Below are 14635 nucleotides of genomic sequence, written 5' to 3'. Positions count from 1 at the left end.
AATGTTGAAAAGTATTTCCTAAATAGTAGCTGATCTAAATCAGAAGAGAAAGTTGACATTTTATATAGCATAAATAAACAATAATCTATTCTCTGTAATGTTAATCAACTCAAAGCTTGAGAAATTATTGGATTTCTTTATAGAACCTCAGTCAGGATGCATAACTCTTATCCTCACTCTACCCAAACAAAGCACTGTAGAATTTCTAAGAACAGGTCACTGCTTAGGAGGAAAAGGCAAACTAAAGGGAACTACATGGAAACTCGCTGTGATTGATATGGGAAGAGTAATTGGAGTCTTCAAAAAAAGCTTTGGGGTTCCCATTCTGACACTGAATGAAAAGATGGACTTAAGGCTAAATTCCTGATTAGTGAAGCAGAACATCATTAGAGGTCAGTCAGGTGACAACATGTTCTTAGACTGTCAATCACAAAGGCATATTCTTTCAACTTTAATTTCAAGTGTGTCACATTCCTTCAGGCATTTTGTTAATATGAAAGAACACCTAGTGTGCTTTTTGAGACATGCTCCACAATAGTAAGGTTTTTTTAGGCATTTACCCATTTTTGTGAACTTTTTAAAAAAGATGACTCTCTTTGAAATTATTTTTCTGTACTGAATAGTGAAACAAAATTGAAAAGCATTTTTGTCTGCTGCTGCATTTCGCATTTTTTTTACTTACTGCACAGTTAGCAGAAGTTTGAATTCCTTCATGAAGTTTATAAGGGCATAAATGGCTTTGTGTAAAGGTATTATATATGTATTTATAATATACATAAAACAAAAACACAATCCTCCTGCATTTTATACAATGAAATGTCATTACTTTTGTAAAGTTACTGTACGACAATAATAACTAAAATAGTCTAAAATGTAAATGTTAATGAAAAAAGCATATTAGCGATTATGTGATTGATAGTATTTTTGTCATAACATATAAGCATTAACATCTTTCACAATAACAACATATTAAAATGATTGCTGTTGGGTTTCTCTTCCTTACTGTGCATTTTATAACTGAGCTATCATTCTAATAGTTATACAGCACATGTTCCAAATGTTCCTGAAAATGAGAATGCCATAAGGCTTATAAAATTCTATTAATGAAGTGGACTGTGTTTGCTTTGTCAACTTTATTCACACAAGTAATTAATCAAACATTAAGGTGTATATTGTTTTTGTGATAATTTTTAATTGAAAAATGGAAATGTTAAACAAACTGATTACTAGACAAAAGAGTCAACCAGCTTCTCAATGATTTCCACCACAACAGTGAATCTTCTTACAAGGCTTCTATTTAAACTGTGTGTTTGTCTGTAAGGCTACACATTATATTTTTTTCTTATTATTTCATTAAAGATTACTTTTTTTTTTATAAGTCTGCCATTGCAACCAGCAGTCATTGGCAGGTGTATCCATGGAACAAAGAAAACAATGCCACAAATAGTTATTTAATTATAAAAATAATGTAAAAACATTGTTTAAAGTGCAACACAGAAAAAGCAGACCTAGAAAATGGATACCACTTTGACGTGGCACATCAAGACAACTACCAGACCTGTCAAAGTATAATAGGAGAAGCACATCAGAACCACTCCATTTGCCCATATTAACCATTTATCAACTTGCTTTCCAAACTAGCACATCCACGGTGACATATTACTGTCTCCTAAATTACACAAACATAAAAAGAAAAAAACAATTGTTCTACAAATTGCAATATAAATGATGTAGAAAATGTTTCATTCTAATGATTAGTCCTAATTGCCCATTTCCCTCCCTCCTTTCTTTTTCCCTGTATAATGCAGTATATCAAGACAGGATAACAATTACAGCCCATCTACACAGAGACTCAGTGATTAGTGCTATTGTGTCACAGTTCCAGAGTTATTGGTTTATAGGGTGGCCAGATAACTTAATGGAACCATTTCAGTCCAGCATCATGGTACAGTAACCTCAGTTAACAAATCCTCCAAAAATGAAAGGTCCTTTATAAAAAAAAATGTTGGCCTAAAATGCTGTATGTTACATGCACAAATTCAAGTACTAGTCTGCTAGAATGCTGTGTAAAAGAAAACACAACAAAGCATAAAGGGTTGGGGTTTTCCGGCCCCGTATACTGTAAACAGAATAAGTTTTTGTCAGAGTATTATTCATAATATACATCAGACATCAACATGGCGGAATGGGGGAGCCTTTATGGAGAGGGACCGGAAATGAGTAGTGAAGGCTGCTGGGAAGGAACCAAGATGGATGCTGGGATGTTGACGTCATCAGGGGTCGACAGGGGGAAGGCGGAAGTGGTACTGCGTGGCTAGTTAATCGAGCTCGATTCATGGCGGTGGTGTTTCCTTCTTTCTGCTGGAACAAAGAGAGAGAGGTTAGTACCCTGCCATTCCCTTCTGGCATGCGGTTTTACGTAACAGTTTGGGTCCTTCCGCGGCTCCCTAAGCGCACGTGCGTGACAGCTGTCATTGTGCAACTTTCTTACACAGAATAGTCATTGATATCTTGTGTACTATACACCAAGTTATTATTATCCAAGTGCTTAGTTATTTCACACATACTGTAACTATAGTAACATTTTTTATAAAATAATTAATATAATTTGTTTAGTATGCCATGACAATGTAAAGCAATACTGAAATGCAGAATATAAAGAGGGAAAAAGCAGAAGAAGAGAAACACCATGTAGCAGAGTTATTGGTCATTGTACATGGTCATGAAAACACTGCTCTCCTGTAGTTTTAGACCAAATGTTTTGAGAGGTACGTGTTTTTGGGAGAGACAATGCTGGTGGGATAGGATTTGTTTTCCTGTGATCTAACATTTGAGAATGTTAGATACCTGTAATTTAAGTTTGGATATTTATCTGAGATCTCCTTACTTGTGACTTGCCTTGGAAGACCTTTATGGTGGGTGGTGCTCTTCTTCACAAGAAAACACACTTTTAGAAAATTAACTCATTTTCTTCAATCTAGGCAATGATATTGTAAGGAGTTATCTTCAATTGATAACCTGGGTATCATTATTGATTTTATCTTTAGCCAAGTTAGATGTTTTCTTCTTTTTTTTGTTGTTGTTATATTCTGCAAAAACCTAAATTTCCATCTTGGGACAATTATCTATCTATCTACAGGCAAAGTAAAAAGTATGTGAACCCCTAGGAATTATCTGTATTTATGTCTATTTCCCATATAAAACATGGTCGTATCTTCATGTCAGTCACAATAATGAACAAACACAATCTCCTTTAACTAAAGATACACAGATTTTCAGAGAATTTTTGACCATATTGAATAAATCATTCAAACTGTGAAACTGAAGGTTGGAAAAAGTAAGTGAACTCTAAGCTAATGACTTTTTAAAAAACTCATTGCAGTCAGAATTTAGCACACCTGGAGTCCATTTAATGAAATGAGTTCAGAGGTGTGGCCTAGAATTACTTTGATTGATAAAAAACACTATAAAGTTTGAGTTTGAGCTTTTGACATGAAGCATATCCAGATGGGAATCATGCCTCACACAAAAGAGCTGTCTGAAGATCAAGAATTGTTAATCTACATAAGGCTGGAAAGGGTTACAAAGTCATCTCAAAGATTTTAGATATTCATCAGTCTACTGCTAGGCAAGTTGTCTATAAATGGAGACAATTTGGTATTGTGGCTACTCTGCCTAGAAGTGGGCGCCCTGACAAGATGATCCAAGAGCACAATGCAAAGTCAGCAGTGAGGTAAAGAAGAACCCTAGAGTGACAGCAAAGGACTTGAAGAAGTCATTAGAACTGGCTAACATCTCTGTTCATGAGTCAACTATACACAAAACATTGAACAAGAAAGGAGTCCATGGCAGGACACCAAGAAGGAAGCCACTGCTATCAAAAAAGAACATTGCTGAATGCCTGAAGTTTGCAAAAGAGCACTTGGACACTCCATAACGATACTGGGAAAATGTTTTGTTGAGTGATAACTATTTGGGAGGAACAAGCAGAACTTCATTTTGTGTAAAAAGGGCACTGCATATCAACATCAAAACATCATCTCTACAGTAAAGTATGGTGGAGGGAACATCATGATTTGGGCCTGCTTTGCTGCATCAGGGCCTGGACAGCTTGCCATCATTGAGGGGGAAATGAATTCATAAGTTTATCAACAAATTCTCCAGGATAATGTGAGGGAGTCTGTCCGTCAACTTAAGTTCAGGAAAGGCTGGGTGATGCAACAGGACAATGACCCCAAACATCGCAGCAAATCCACAGCACAATGGCTTCAGAAGAACAAACTCAGCCTTTTGGAGTGGCCCAGTCAGAGCCCAGATCTCAATCCTATTGAGATGCTGTGGAATGACTTGAAGAGAGCCATACACAGAAGACAACCAAAGAATATGGAAGAGTTAAGGCAGTTCTGCAGGGGAGAATGGGCTAAAATTCTCTCCGCATGATGTGCAGGTCTGATCTGCAGTTACAGGAAGTGCCTGGTTGAGGTCATTGCTGCCAAAGGAGGGTCAACCAGTTTTTAAACCCCAAGGTTCACTTACTTTTTCAACTACCACTGTGAACGTTGAATGCGTTTGTTAAATAACGACATGAAAGAGTAGAATTTTTTTGTGTGCCATTGGCTTAAGCTCAATTGTGTATATCAGTACCTGTGACTTAAATGAAGATCAGATCACTTTTTATGACCAATTCATGCAGTAAACCAGATAATTCCAAAGGGTTCACATACTTTTTACTTTGACTCTATCTATCTATCTATCTATCTATCTATCTATCTATCTATCTATCTATCTATCTATCTATCTATCTATCTATCTATCTATCTATCTACTTCTTCTTCTTCTTCCTCTTCTTCCACTTCTATGTGGGGTTGTTGGCTTTGGTGTGATTTTTACAGGCGGATGCCTTTCCTGATGCCAACCCTCCCCATTTTTTTGGGCTTGGGACCAGCTCTAAAATGGAGGCTTAGTTAGATCTTTCCATCTATCACTCTATCTAATTGAAATCATATAAATCATATAGCTGGCAGCTGCCTCTTCACATCTGCTATCTCTATTATATTTGCTTCAAAACTCTGCTACAAAAATCATCACACATGCTCACAGCGCTGCAGTGAACACATAACATTTGTTCTGTCAAGTCCTTAGTAGTTCCATATGGTTCTAGTATTATGTTTAAAATACTGTTGCTAATTTATAAAACTTGCAACTGGCATTATGCCAGACTATATCAGTAACCGCTTTCTGTCCAATCCATTCTACTAATGTTGGCAATGCTTTTGTGCTCTTAAATAATCTATGATTGAATCTGCAGTTCTGTTTCACATAAATTTACCTTCTGAATGGTATAAGATCAAGTTACTCCATTCAGTCTTTTAAAAGCAAACTTAAAAACATTAAAGAAAAAGTTAACATGCATTAATAGTCTTGCTCTCTTTCTCTCTGTCTTTTTCAGTTCACCCTCTCTGTCCATGTACTTATAATTATATATTCTGCTCTGTATTATTCATTCAATGCCTGCTAGCACTATGTGTTTTATTCCTTTTAATTAAATTTTTTAATACAGAACTTGATATATGAGTTTACTTTATTACTGTATCCTTTATTTGATACTTATTAGTTTTTATATTAACATCTATCCAATGTTATCTATTGAGCTTTGTGTACACCTGTTGTATCATTTGGAAAAAATCAATATACTTTTAACATTAGAAAAATATTCTAAAAAAATAATTAATTATTATTATTTGTTTTATTGTGGAAAGGTTTTGGGTCAACCTCTTGAAAAATATAAAATCCCTGACTTTATTTATGTGTACTCTTCAACCCACAGTTATATGCTGTCTTTATGCCTTCTGTGCTCTATTTGTGTACTTACCCAATTTAAAAAGACACAGCTTACAGCTTCAATGCACTTACACCCAGGAATAAGGATGGACTTCATTCAGAGTTAACTGCTACTATGACTCTATCCCCTTATTGGCAGAGTAGAGCATCACAACAAGCAGGGTAGTAGGTTTTGATGCTTTATTTATTCATTTTGGTCTTTAACATTGCTTACATGCCAAAAGCAGAAGTACAGTGATCCCTCGCTATATCGCGCTTCGCCTTTCGCAGCTTCACTCTATCGCGGATTTTATATGTAAGCATATTTAAATATATATCGCGGATTTTTTGCTGGTTCGCGGATTTCTGAGGACAATGGGTCTTTTAATTTCTGGTACATGCTTCCTCAGTTGGTTTTTCCAGTTGATTTCATACAAGGGACGCTATTGGCAGATGGCTGAGAAGAAACCCAACTTACTTTCTCTATCTCTCTCTTGCGCTGACTTTCTCAGATCCTGACGTAGGGGGTGTGAGCAGGGGGGCTGTTCGCACACCTAGACGATACGGACGCTCGTCTAAAAATGCTGAAAGATTATCTTCACGTTGCTACCTTCTGTGTGCAGCTGCTTCCTGAAGCGACATGCTGCACGGTGCTTCGCATACTTAAAAGCTCAAAGGGCACGTATTGATTTTTGACTTTGTTTTTCTCTGTCTCTCTCTCTCTCTCTCTCTCTCTCTCTCTCTCCCTGCTCCTGACGGAGGGGGTGTGAGCTGCCGCCTTCAACAGCTTTGTACCGGCGGTGCTTCGCATACTTAAAAGCCAAACAGCCCTATTGATTTGTTTGCTTTCCTCTCTGTTTCCTTTGAAGAGGAAGATATGTTTGCATTCTTTTATTTGTGAGACAGAACTGTCATCTCTGTCTTGTCATGGAGCACAGTTTAAACTTTTGAAAAAGAGACAAATGTTTGTTTGCAGTGTTTGAATAATGTTCCTGTCTCTCTACAACCTCCTGTGTTTCTGCGCAAATCTGTGACCCAAGCATGACAATATAAAAATAACCATATAAACATGGTTTCTACTTCGCGGATTTTCTTATTTCGCGGGTGGCTCTGGAACGCAACCCCCGCGATGGAGGAGGGATTACTGTAGTTGAGTGTGACAATCACACCATACAACCAGGATGTTGACTGAAGCTCCAAACGCTACAGTGTCCAGGTAGTTTTCAGCTATTGTGGTTACACTGCTGTAGTTCAGACATCTTGTGGCACGGAGATCTCATTTTGACTGGTTTTCAAGCTGCTCCTCCTGCTGTCTTTTTCTAATACTGTCAGCACATTGTCTGAACTTAATAAAACTGATGTAAGCATTTCAGCTCCTGAAATAGTACATACATTTTCTTTTATAGAATTATTGTGAGCTGTTCGTGTACTTCTGGCATTTAAATGTCACCGTTTGTTTGATATATTTTGCTAATTTGCACAACTAGATATGCATGCATACTAAGCAGCCCACACTGTGCAAACAGCTTTTGCTCATTCATCCAGTTCATATCAGCTCATAATGTTTAACAAAAACACATCACATTTTCTTCTAGCTTACAAAGTCTAAAAATACATTTGCTGGGGAAGCTTACATCTGTATGACCTACTTAAACATATTTAACATAGGCCTATCTTTTTAGGCAATCAGTGATTTTATATTAGTCCTACTGTATATGAAGTGCTGGGGCGTGCAGACATGAGTGTGTCCTGTGATAGGCTGATGATACACTGCTGGTTCCTATTCTACCTTCGGTGCTCCCAAAATAAGCTTCTTTTCCCAGTGACCTTGAATAGAAATAAATTACTAACTACCTCTTTATAATCATTTCTGTATTTGGTATCTTGTAATGCAAGCTATTCACACTGCAACATTTTTTTGTAGAGTGCTTTTTAACATTGTTCACTTTGAAAGGAACTCATTAATACTTTATAACTGCTCTCATTAATGCCCTTGTCTACTTCCCTGAACCTGATTTTTCTTATATGCATTTTTACGTTTTATATTAATTCACAAGAAATGTTTACTTGGTATACCCTGTATATTATATGCTGTCCTATATTTGGTTTAGGTATGCCTGGATACAATTGTATCTACAAATGGTGGGATGTTTAATTTATAAGATTTGTTCTTTTTTTATGTTATATTAATTTATTTTAATTTAATTTTATTCCTTAATTTGTGTCCTCGTTTTCTTGGAAACTGTGCCCTTGGTTGCAAATCATTCACATACTCTGCATTCAAAATAAATAATAAAAGAAAAAACAAAAACATTGTTAGTGGATATTGTACATTACATTCTTCTCCCAATACCATTTATTCTTAAAGTCTTGAACCTTTGCCAGTGATGGGCACAAAGAAGCATGCACATTCTGTTTTACAAAGGTTCTATTGTAACCTTCTACATTTGAAAGATGTCTAGCTGTAAATGAAATGCCAGATGTAAATTGTCTGCTGGTATATTTCTTGTCCTGTAATGATTGCTAAAGAGACATGCTTTATTGTCCTCTGATCCCTGCGTCAGCAAAACAGGTTTATACTCACCACACTCCTTTAGAGAACACTTTTGGATAATACATATAAAGAAGGTGTTTGTCATAATGGACAAATGGATATAGGATTCTTTATGTTTATGCTGCATTATTTCTTGTGAAGTGCAAACAAACAAGACCTTATGTTTAATTTAATAGATGACATAAAAATAACAATTTGTACTAACCTTTCACATTCTTAGAAAGAAAAGATATTTTGATAAAATGGTTATTTCTGAAAAAGACCCTTACTGAATTTGAGTATATTTATTAATATAGCTAGTGGAGTTCTCATTATAAGGAGATGCCTACATCACAGTAATTGTCAGGGTAGTGACCAGAATGGGATAGGACAGCTCTCTTAAGGTTTGGAATGTAAAGGAACACACACAGACAATGAAAACACTTGTTTTTTAACTGGAGTTATTAGGTGGTAATGTGCTGTGAATGAGCAAAGGGTTCTCATGGAGAAAAATCCCTGGGAACACAAGAAGTGGACAGACAATATTAAAGAATAGATGGAAGCCAGCAAATGACAGCAAACGTATCCAGCTTGCACCAGTTGAGACCCTACCAAAGAGTATTGCTTCATAGCCCTTTAGCAAAGGAGATGCAATTTTTTTCTTAATTTAACTCTAAATCTTGAAGTGTGGTTTAAAATAAACTGCCTTTTTTAACCGTTTGATCTGTTTTGACATTATTCTAGAATGGTGCTACACATAAATAAAACTTTCTTTTTACAGGCAGTTAAAAGGTAAGAGTACACTGATGTGTTGTATTGGCAAACTGGCAGTATCCATTTTGCCAGACTGTAACACAAGTCCTGGTTTAACAAGTTGCTCCCAAACACTCTTAAAATCAGCTTTTTCTCAGTGGGATTCTCTTTGGAATGTAGCCTTTCTGCTTTATCTGATAAGATGATTTATACAAGATCATGTAAAATTACAGGGACATCTCTTTGAGACACAAGCTGGACACCCAAGTCCAAACAAAGAGCTATTACTCAAGAATTGACAACCTTGAGGGACAAAACTTTGCACCAATAGTCACCCTAAAGATGTCAGTCCATGCCTGCATTTTATACACCCTAGCTCACCCTAACTAATCGCTTCCTCCATCAAACTCTCTCCTCGACCTGGCCATAACCTCTGCTGTATAGTAGAAACCCCATTGTTTATGGAGTGCAGCTATAATGATGATGAAGCAATCCATTCTACTCCAGGAGAGAAGACCTAGTTATAGTGTGGTTGGACCTTGCTAACACATATGGGTCTATACCACATAAGCTGGTGGAATTGGCATTAGACCATCATCATCATGTCCCTAGGAAAATCAAAGACCACATCTAAGGTTATTATGGCAATTTTTAGATGAGAGTCACCTCCGGAACTACCACATTAGATTGAAAAGGGCATCATCACTGGTTATACAATTTCATCCATCCTGTTTGCCCTGACCATGAATATGGTAGTGAAAGATGCGGAAGTAGAATGCAGGGGACCCCAGGCCAATTCTGGTGTATGGCAACACCCTACAAGAGCCTTCATGGACAACCTCACAGTTACAACAATAATTTCCATCCCAGGCTGCAGGTGGATTCTGAAGGACCTTGAAAAGCTTTTCTCATGGGCAAGGATGAGCTTTAAGCCAACCAAGTCCCATTCCATCATCCTAAAGAAGGGCAGAGTTACAGATAAGTTTTGGTTTGTCTTAAATGGAATTACAATTCCATCGATCACTGACAGGCCAGTCAAGAGCCTGGGAAAAGTCTTCGACTGTAGTCTCAAAGACAGAACCACCATCAAGATAACAATCAGGGAGATTGAGGCATGGCTAACAAAGATGGACAAGTTGGGTCTGCCTGGTAGATTTAAAGCCTGGATATATCAGCACAGTATCCTGCCCTGAATCTTGTGGCCCCTTTTGGTGTATGTCAATTACAATAATCAGCAGAAAGATCAGCAGCTTCCTGCGTAGATGGTTAGGATTGCCACGGAGTCTGAGGAGTGCAGCCTTATACAGGAAGAATAACATGCTGTTATGTTATGCTTTCAGTAGTATTTCTGAGGAATTCATAATCTCTCGCACAAGGGAAGTACTGCAGTACAAGAACTCAAGAGATCCCAAGGTTTCAAAGGCAGGTGTAGAGGTCTGGACCACCAGGAAATGGAAGGCCCACTAAGATCTGGAATTGGCTAAGTCTCGGTTGAAACATAGGGCACTGCTGGGAACGTTGGCAGCTGAGTGCACTGGGCTGGGCAGTTCCCCAAGACCTCAGTATGAGAACACCCAGGAGAAAGTGAGAGCAGGCCTGGAGGAGACACACATAAGTAGAATGGTAGGGATGAGGCAGCAGTTGGCCTGGACTAGGTGGGAGAGCACGCTAGAGTGGAAGGTCACCTGGTATGACATTTGATGGACAGAGCCCCAGTGCATAAAATTCCTAATCCAGGCAGTGTTTGATGTCTTACCAAGTCCAGCAAACTTTCACACTTGGGGCAAGTGTGAGACACTGACTTGATTTTTAATGTTCAGGAACGTGTTAGAGCACACCCTCAGCAGCTGACCAAAAGCCCTGGGAGACCGTTGTTATCATTGGCGATATGACCAGGGGCCTCATGTATAATGCTGTGCATAGAATTCACACTAAAACATGGTGTATGGTCAAAAGTGGACGTACACACAAAAAAATTCAGATGCACAAAACCGTGCGTAAGCCAACTTCCATGCACTTCAGCTCCATAAACCTTGGTCAGCATGAAAAGTAATGCATGTGAATGCACCTGCCATCCCACCCCAACTCTTCCCATAATTTTGCATATATTAATATGCAAATGAATATAAATATCACCCTCCATTCAGTATTTGGTTAAAAGATAATGGCAAAAGCACTTGAAAAAAAGAATTTCAGCAATGTGAAGTGGAGGCAAGGAAAAACTTACTATTTGTTTGCCTTAAGCAGTGGTATAAACAACAAAAGGAAGTTGATTGAGTGATACAGAGTGGCAGAGACACTCAAAAGTTCAAGTTCAGAAAGTCGCACAGTGCCTGAAATAAAAAAGAAATGGTCAGATATCAAAGTCACCTTGAAAAGGTGAGTCGTAGCCCACCGTCTGAGTGTCGTTCGGAAACGTATTAGGGTACAGAGAAAAGAAAAATAATAAGCACACAGTGAAAAAAAAAGTTGAAATGTCAACTTTAATCTTGAAATTTCCACTTTAATCTAGTAGTTTACTTTGACACAAGAGTAGAACATCGTAAACTTCACCTTAAAATCAATTGTTAATTTACTAGAGTTTCTCAGATCCCATCGTAACTAAAGTAGCACGTTAAATGCTTCACATACTATGTGTTATATGTGTGTGAATCACTATGTGCTTCTTCTTACACCGACAGGAACACGCAGGCTTTGATCTCCACACAGAAAACATTAAATTCATGATATTACATCTCTCTGAACATTTTAGAATACTAGAATGTATACTTTGATATCATTTTCATGATGAAATGCATTAAAGCATGTATTAAAAATGGGGGCGCTGTGGCGTAGTGGTAGCGATGAGCTGGTGCCCCATCCAGGGATTGTTCCTGCCTCTGGCAAGATGCTTGCTGGAAAGTGCACGATACTTGATGAAATAATTTATTGCAGCAGTACTGTCTCTTTCAAACATACAAACACCCAATTCCTGTCCTTCCTTTTCTTTCTCCACATAACCAGTCACCACACAATAAGCTCTGTAATAAATGTCAAACCATCTGTAAGCTTAGAACACTGATTCTTCAAAACATTTAAGGAATGTTGAAAATTCTTCATAGTACATTTTTAATTATTCCATCCATCTATCCATCCAAGGTCGTGCCAGTCCAGGTAAGCATGCAGCGCAAAGCTGGAACAATCCCTGGATGGGGCACCAGCTTACATGTTTAATTATTAACAGTATACATTATTTAAATGAAGTTAAAATTTATCTGTATAATGTAATATACATATTTTAATGCATTTCATCTTAAAAATGATGTCAAGTATACATCCTAGTATTCTAAAAGCACAGAGCTCCAAGAGGATAGATCCTGGAAATCTAAATCAAGTTAGAAGCCAGTCATCAATCCATCCATCCATCCATTTTCCAACCCGCTGAATCCGAACACAGGGTCACGGAGGTCTGCTGGAGCCAATCCCAGCCAACACAGGGCACAAGGCAGGAACCAATCCCGGAAGCCAGTCATCATCATCTGTAAATATGCAGTTTCTGGTATTGAATTGAATTGAAATGAATTAATTTATTGTTATTGTATGGTACAATAAGATTCAATATGCAAATCCTCCAAAAAAGCATTTTCCTATAAAATGATAACAATAATTATAATAATAATACGATAAAAACAATGAAAAATATGCAATATGAAAGTATAACTACAATATACATGTACATATAGTGCAGATAGTGCAAATGGTTTATAAAGTGGCTCAGGTTGTACAATATTACAAATGTAGTGCAAGTTTACAGTGAGGTAATTGTAATTCTAAGTACAAACAATTCTACCGGGAGGACTTGATGGACTGATTGAGTGTGTTTATAGCTCTTAGGGATGAAACTGTTTCTGAATATCGAGGTCTGTGCAGGAAAGGCTCTGAAGCGCTTTCTGGATGGGACAAGTTCAATTAGACTATACGCATGGCTGAGGCAGCGTGTGCTATAAATGTTCTTATGGGCTAGAAGCTGTATCCTGATAACACTCTGTGCTTTCAACACAACCCACATAGAGCTTTCTGATCAGCTGCTGTACAGCTGTGAATCCACACTCAGATACAATGGGTTAAACTACTCTGAGTGGTGCACTGAGAGTAGCAACACTAAAGCAGCTATGGTATTTGGAATAGTTTGGTCATTCCGTGGACCATTATATTGTTACATGTTGATTACAATCAGGTGCCTTAAATTTATAAATGATATGCAGTTATTTTCAGTGTATTTGATAAACCCCGTATCATGGATGTGAATCTAAAAAAAAAAGGGAAAACATACAGGAACAGTAGCACTGTATTGACGCTGGGTTCTGCTAGTTTCCAAACTGTAGGCGGAGGGGGTTATCATGAGAATGTGAGTGGCTTTACCCCAAGGTTAGTTTTTATATATTGTGATGTGAGCATGGAAGCGGGCGTACTCAACATTTTTGTGTGTACGCACCATTTAGACATGAGGCCCCAGTTGTTAAGAACAGTGGTAAATTCTGTTTCCTTGGCCACCCTTGCCAATAAGCATCACGGCCCATCTAGCAGGAACATCATCTCTGTGAGGGCAAGTGAACAGCTCTGTATACAGCCCAAATCACAGGCGGCCTTACTTCACTCTGCACAGAACTGCCAGATAATGGTAGACCTTGGTAAACAACTTAACATCCCAGCACACATCGCAATAACATCGCAATGACCAGACATAGTTGTACTAACAGAAGTAACAAAACTACTAATAATTATAGAATTCACTGTTCCCTGGGAGGATCCCATCGAGCAGTCATACAAGAGTAAGTATGCTAAGTACAAGGATCTTCTGAAACACTGCTGGAGACAAGGATAGTGAGTTTTTTGCCTACCAGTGTAAGCAGGTTGTAGGAGCTTTGCCAGCTACTCACTCTGCCTTCACTCTGCTAGGCATGACAGGGTTTGAAAAAAGAAGAGCAAGGTTGCTTTGGATAAAGAGGAGCAATCTATGGACTATAGCTACTGGGATGGAAGTTGAGGACTGATCATCCCCAGCTGGGTTGCCTGGGTGAGAGTGTATTTGATGTTGCGAAAACCAGAACACCCAATGACCCCAGGATACATCACTGAAGATGTGTCCCATTGCTTCCGCACAATGTATTTCGACACAATGTGGTGTCCCTGCAGGGGCATGTCTTGTCAATTGTTTTAATTAATTACCGACATTGCCAATAGTAAACTGATAATTAATTGAGTGATTATACGCCCCTCCCTTCAGTGTATTGTTGCACAGATTTCATAACTCTGCTACTTTTTTGATTGATGTTATCTTTAAAAATAGTAATTGCTGCAAATCTATCTTTTTTTGGATAATAAACTCTTTATTATAAAGCAGCCTGGATCAGGCCTTCTTGATGTAAAAGGGGGTTACTTGAAAGCACATGTTATTACACCAAACTAAATGAGGTCATACTGCCAACGATCTTTGCATCTGAAAGAAATATTATCTTTGTAGCTGAAAGCTGTGCAAGGGATTTGTCT

Source organism: Erpetoichthys calabaricus, chromosome 7 (genome assembly GCF_900747795.2).
Source record: "Erpetoichthys calabaricus chromosome 7, fErpCal1.3, whole genome shotgun sequence".
Classification (NCBI taxonomy): domain Eukaryota; kingdom Metazoa; phylum Chordata; class Cladistia; order Polypteriformes; family Polypteridae; genus Erpetoichthys; species Erpetoichthys calabaricus.
Note: the sequence above shows the minus strand (reverse complement) of the source record.